This window comes from Leptonychotes weddellii, chromosome 10 (assembly GCF_054177405.1).
Source record: "Leptonychotes weddellii isolate Sample4059 chromosome 10, ASM5417740v2, whole genome shotgun sequence".
NCBI classification, from domain to species: Eukaryota; Metazoa; Chordata; class Mammalia; order Carnivora; family Phocidae; genus Leptonychotes; species Leptonychotes weddellii.
The window spans coordinates 122,774,428-122,781,044 of record NC_138378.1 but is presented as its reverse complement, the minus strand read 5'-3'; the positions used below and the strand labels follow the sequence as shown (position 1 = coordinate 122,781,044).

Below are 6,617 nucleotides of genomic sequence, written 5' to 3'. Positions count from 1 at the left end.
AGCCTGGTGATGGGTATTAAAGAGGGCACGTTCTGCATGGAGCACTGGGTGTTATGCACAAACAATGAATCATGAAACACTACATCTAAAACTAATGATGTAATGTATGGGGACTAACATAACAATAAAAAAAATTATTTGAAACATCCCAGTTCATTTTTGCATGCCAACTGAATGCCTGCATGTGCATAATTCATTTAACTGAGCCCTCCTTTAGTTGCTACTGATAGATTGTCCATGCAATGCCTAGGGCCTAGTGATTTGGCTTCAGTGAGCAGGAAGATAGGGCACAATATAAAATGAGTAGCTTTGGGCAGGTCGCCAACACTGCATTCCTCAGTCTCTTCATGTACAAAGCAGAGATAAATCGATCTGCCCTATTTTACCAAAAATTTATGAAGGAATCAAGATAATCGATTCTTGATACTGTATCTGCAAATGTCTTGTTAAACTGAGTAACACACATGTCATTTTATGGAGATCATTTTAATTTTCATTGTTACTCTTTGCATTCATTATTTTAATGAGTAACTTTCTAAGTTATCTGTCACAGGGATTTGGGGCCGACACAATAAAATACTATAGACTGGGCAGCTTAAACAACTAGAAATTTATTTCTCACATTTAGGTCTGGATGTTGGAAGTCCACAATCCAGGTACCGGAAGGTGGGTATCATTCTGAGGCTGCCGTTTTGCTGTGAGCTCCCATGACCCCCTCCTTGTTCAGGGAGACAGAGCTCTCTGGGAAGGGTACTAATCCCATCACAAAGGCCCCAACGGCATGACCCAGCTCCAAATACCATCACACTGGGGGGTTAGAGTTTCAACTTATGAACCTGGGGGGACACTAATATTCAGTCCATATATACTTGTCTACTAAAGAACAGACTTCCCTTCTAGTTATTCATTGGAAAGAGAAAACTTTTTTTTTTTTTTACTAGTAAGAGGATAAAAAATCTCTGTCGTCCCAGTTGACCCACCATCTCCAAAAGAACGATTCTATTAAAGCCAAAACTTAAAAGCTCAGTTTTAATTTTCCATAGTTCCTTACCAAACTCAGCTTCAACCCATGTGACTCTATGATGGTGTTCATTCCTTTTTTAATTAGTTTTTGACTCTCTTAGGGCAACGAAGATATTGGCATTAACACTTTTCAAATGCCATTTATTATCATTCCAAAAATACACTATTTGCAGAGCTACCTGATGACAAGGCCAGAATAGCACATCATTAATGGCTTAAGTAAAAGAAAATGTATCAATTAAAGCATAGGTTTTTTATAAAAAGATAATAATTAACCAAAAGCCCACATGTTGGCAGATACCATTATTTCACAGCCGATTTAATTTGGTGGCAACACAACTGATTTTGGAAGCAAAACCAATTGGTGCTTCAGACGGGCATGGCACTGGAAATAGGGTTTTCTTATGTTGGAGGCTGAGATGCACTGTTGACTAAAAACATTCATTTCTATAACCAGCAACCCTGAAGTCATTCTTCACAGAGAGGATCAGAGAACATTCGTCTCCATGGCAGCCCAGCCTAAGCATCTGTTCCTGCTTTTAGATGCTGGATACTGCTCAGCTGAGAGGCCGCTGAGGCGTAGCTCTGTCATCAAGACATAAGTGATTGACTTAATACCCTCGCTTGGAAGCTGGACATCTAAAATGTAGCAGTATAGACTAACTAAGCAGACCCATTGTTCTCCCAAAACAGTAAATGAGACCAAAGTAAAAGAAACAACCCATTTAGCCCAGCTTGCAGGTGCCAACCCCACAAGCCACCGTGCTGGGTGCAGGGAACCCAACGTGATGTCGAAGAGACCGGTCCCCAGGTGCCATGCATGCAAGATGGAAAGTGCCAGGTGATGCGGGACAGGGCCAGTGAAGGCTTCGTGAGGGAAGGACGTGACCTGGCCTTTGAAGAATAGATAGAGTCTTCCCAAGGAGGGAAAATGTGGGAGACGTACGTAGCTGTGTAAATAGCTCTGTTTAACGAAGTGCACAATAGTTAAAGGGAAGTAGAGAAAACATAAGTTCAAAAGGTGGCTAAAGCCCCTGAGAACAACTTTGGAGTCGGGTTATATTTATATTTAAAAGGGATTGGAAGTCAGTGATGTTTTGAGAAGGGAATGACGTGATCATAGCTGTACTGTGTATATTTTATCAGATAAACTAGAGAGAACTGAGCAGTGGGAAGATATTGATGCCATTTGGGGGACAGTCCAGGCAAAGGGTGATAAGGACCCAAATAGTAGTAGCTTCTGAGGGAGTGCTGAGGAAGCAAGCTTGTGGGCAACCCCACAGAGCTTGATTTGACAGTACCTGGGGTCCCCCACACGGGGCTTCCAGAGGAAAGGGGCCCCAGACCCACAGTGCGGACGTGGGCCAGATCAGTCCGAGGAACACAAAAGGTCTGGAAGTCAGATGAGCAGGCACATAAGGACATAACGAAGTCTGGCCATCTCTTGACGGTAGCTCGGCTTTGGAGACACGGTTCTCCTGAAGGGGAGGCTGCATGCTGTGCAGGAGGAGCCCTGGAGCCACGTGTCCACGCTGGGCGGGGGTCCAGCCCCTCTTGCACTTCTGAGGCAGGGCTCGATGACATCTGTTTAGCCCTTTCGGGGCTGGCATGGCAATCGAGAAAGAAACACCTATTAGAAGGCATTTAGCACAGGCTTTGGAACAAGAGGTTAGAAGACAGGGGCACGTGTGTGCCGGCTGGTCAGTGCAAGTGTTGGAGTGGAGGCTTCAGCTGCTGAGCCCTGGGGCACACACGAACGGTGTGCCAGGGGCTATGCCCATGCTGTCCAGGAGTGAGCAGGAGAGAGGCCACGGCTCCCCGCTGGCCTCGCAGCATGATGTGAAAGGAACGGAGATCGACATGTGGAATGGGGTTAGACTGGAAACGGGGTTCTGGAAGCATTTAGAGGAACTGCCTGATATTCGCTTTGTATGTCCCTGCAGAAGTGATGCTTCCAGGCACCTAGATGGCTCCTGACAGTAACTGTAAGATGCTCAATGTACCTTACATAAAGAGGAATAGTCCAGAAGGAATCTAGGAGCCTCTGCAATGGTGACTAACATTTCATCCGTTTCTGCAGCATTAGCAGGACGTTTTCACCTGAGTTTCATCCCACACCCCCTTCCACACCCACCTCAGAAAGAGTGCCCCGGGATCGAAGGGGCCGGAATATCGAACTGTACCCGGACCTCCTGATCGTCCTCTTTGGACAGAGCGACTGTCTTCTCCCATTTGGTCCTCCGTGCCTCACGGGAAGAATCAGCTGATTTCCCCTCCTGCTGAGGAAGATGCTGGTCTCAGGGAAGGCCCGTCTTCCCACAGATGACAAACTGAGCCTCGTGTTTGTTGCACAACAGGGAGACGACTCTGCACCTTCCCCCGAGGCCCCCACGCAGCCCACCCCCTGCTGCACACATTCTAGCAAACACGAAACAGTAAGGCAAGTACTGCGGGAGAGGTAAAGGGCAGAGATCATTCAGAAGTGGGTTCCACGAGTGTGCTAACCCCTCCGCTTTCTGTCCTGTGATGGTTCCCAGCCTTGGGCAGAAGCTGCCACGTGCCTCAGGGGAGGGGCTGCGGCAGAGGCAGAGGAATGAGACACAAGATGTTTGAGGTCACGTTTGTGAGAAGATAAATATGTAAACTTACAAGCAGGTGTGCGTCCACACGCGTACACACACAGAGATGCATATGCACACGCACACACAACAAACATCCATGCGCGTATTTGTTGTTAAATCCCCTGAGTTTTTCTTAACTTACCAAACGGCCAGACCTGGAAAGGTTTCTGCAAAGCGATGGGCTCGGGATACAGTAAGGCAGCTCTACCCGCCCAGGAGAGGCCTCTGGAACCAGGAGCAAGGAAGCCGAAGGACAGGAGTTCACAGGGCATTCTCCTCCTTCCGACTCTGCAGGCTGGGCTCTGTGGGGGTCCCAGCGGCACCCTTATGTGAGCCCTGGGGACACAGACAGAGGCTCCTCGATGTCTGCAGGTAACTGGGGAGCCCGTGCTGCTGAGAAGAGGGCTGAGGAGTTGGGAGAGCCAGGGAGGGGGGCTAGCAGAGCACCCTCACAGGCACCAGGCCAGACCGGCACTGCGCCCAGAGAAAGGAGGGGATGCCCGAAGATTGCCTGTGCCCCCCAAGAAGCTGAGTCAGCCTGAAGCTCAAACACCCTGATTCCTTCTGGTGCTCAGTTTGGGCGTCTGTCCCCCACCTGTGTAAGCTGGTGCATAAAAGCAAAGTGAAATGCACTTGTAAGGCAGACAAGAGAAATTGGAGAAACCCCGTTCTTCCTCTAGACCAAAGCTTAAAACCTATGTGACAATATGGAGGTAAGCTTATAATTGAGCTGTAAGTATGAAAATATATATCAGACGACCTGCACACTGTAAGTGTGACCAGACGACATGTAATGTAGAGAACAGTCCAGAGAATTTACACCAAAGTATTGGTGGCGGCCACACTGATGATGATTGGGTTGTTCAAGGTGATTTTTGTCTTCTCTATCTTACGTATTGTTTGTAATATGGTCACATTACTATTGTAAAAAGAAGGTACATTTATAGTAATAAAATTGCTTTGAGCTTGCATTTTTCTCTTGGAGATCAGTTTCATATACTTAAGGTTTGCTTTCCTTCCAGAAATTTCTTGCTATTCAAACTAGCTATCACCAATTTTCTCCACTTTATTCAGAGACATTCCCAGAGTGAGAAATTCAGAAATTCCATTTATCATTTTGGTATGCCTGAGTAAACCCTATTTGGTATTATGAAATAAGTGTGTTTTTATTCAGTTGTTGGTGATGATTCATCTAGAATTTTGTCCTTTTTTATATTTTGCATTTTCCCCAAACATCTGAGGAACATGTAAGCAGCTCCTTCAAGGTCATATAGGTGATGTACAAAAGCTAACACTGAACTAAATCTTCTGGTTATAAATTCAAATATTAAATACAGGGATCCCCCATGAGGGCCAATTCCACTCCGGATTCTTCATTTTATAAATAAGGAACCCAAGGTCAGGTAAAGTGATCATTACTGTCCTAGCATCGTTCCTATTCCTGCTTTAAACATCACCTTTGGAGAAGACGCTGCAGGATGCGTGTCTGGATGCAGGGCTGCAGTGAGGCGCGGGCAAGAGCCAAAGCCGAGGGCCGTGGAACGAGGCTCTCTGGGCAGAGAGGTCACCAGGGACCTCTGCACAAACAGGAGGCACCGTAACAACCACATTAAATCCAGACATGGAGCCTCACAGAGAGTGGAATCGAAACAGAGCCCCTGCGCCCAGGGTGCCCTGCTCCCCTGGAGGAAGGTTGGTCAGTGAGGGGGAAGGCACCTGCTCCCCCTCCAGGTGCAGCCAGCACCCTGTCTCTGGGCTTTAACCGGTGGAGGGCACCGCACGTGGCATGGTGGCCCCCGTGGTCAGTAGCAGAGTGACAGCTCCACGCAGATCTGCCCACCACAGCTGGCTTGTTGCTGAGGCTCACTGTGGACAAAGTCACCATATGAAGAAATGGGGGGCCCCTTGGGCCACGTATTGGAAGTGGGAGGAAATGGGGGGTAGCTTGGAGACTCAGAGGACACGGACAAGATCCGTGGAGTCTATGGAAGTGCTGGTCACTGGGACTCTTTTTCTCAACCTTCGTCCTCCTAAGGTAAAGGTGTCTTCAAAGATCTTAACGCAGGAAGGAAACAAAATTCACTCGCAGGTGCCGGCAGCTGAATCCTGACAAGCGCTATGTCCATCCTGGATCAGGGGAGGCTGCACTTTTCTCTGAGGACGGAACACACGCTGACCCTCCCCCCGGCCCTCCAGGACACTGGCTCTTTGGACCAGGAGTGCATAAGTGGTTCTCCTTTCTCCCCACCCTCCCTCTTATCCTTGCTTCTCCTTTCTCTCCTGCTCTCAAGCCTTGTCTCCTCTTCCACGTTCTCACCATGTAAATGGTGTCTCGAGGGACTGGGGCTTCAGGGATGTTGCCCAAAGCAGTCCTTATCCGTGGAGGAGATGGATGGCTTTGCTTGTGCATTTCTATTAGCCAGAGGGAAGGGAAAAGTTGTAGGATGTGCACTTCCTGGAGTTGCTATTAGATACTGTAATTACCTTTCATTCAGAAAGAGCACTTTGCAGCATCTGATGTCCAGTAACCAAGGTCCTAGGGACCAGTCAGTTCCCCTCCGCAGCAAGGATCCAGCGCTGCTCACCACGCTCTGCTACACCCTGATTCTGTTCTTTCGGCTGGAGAGGATAAGAAAGCCTCACCCCAGCTGAGCCCCCAACCACGGCCATATGGCTTGTAAATTATTATACAACTTTCTAAATATTATTGGCCACATTATCTCTAAGGATAAATTCTCATTCCATCTCTGCACTGAGTTCTTCTTTTACATTTGTTTCCAGAGAGATGAAGACAACATGACAGAAAAGTCGGACTTCTGGGATTTATAGACAAAGAAATAGTATTTTTATCAAGTTCCCGATTATAATAATAAACCACACCGGGAGGGAAAACTGAATGGGAAGAAATCAGAGATGGAGACGAGCCAAGAGATACTCTGGACTCCAGGAACCAAACTGAGGGTTACAGAAGGG

At 47.6% G+C, this 6,617-nt stretch overlaps 1 long non-coding RNA gene across 1 annotated transcript in view; it reads right to left on the bottom strand.

Moving 5' to 3' along the window:
- Nucleotides 1-591: 591 nt before the first annotated feature.
- The window catches only part of LOC115942567 (uncharacterized), a 10,499-nt gene continuing 4,473 nt past the window's right edge, over nucleotides 592-6,617 (bottom strand). Inside the window, exons 3-5 of the long non-coding RNA XR_014138344.1 lie at nucleotides 3,787-3,980; nucleotides 3,158-3,299; nucleotides 592-2,626 (exon numbers count right to left, since the gene is read on the bottom strand). This is a non-coding gene — a long non-coding RNA (uncharacterized LOC115942567). The remainder of the gene's footprint in view (nucleotides 2,627-3,157; nucleotides 3,300-3,786; nucleotides 3,981-6,617) is intronic.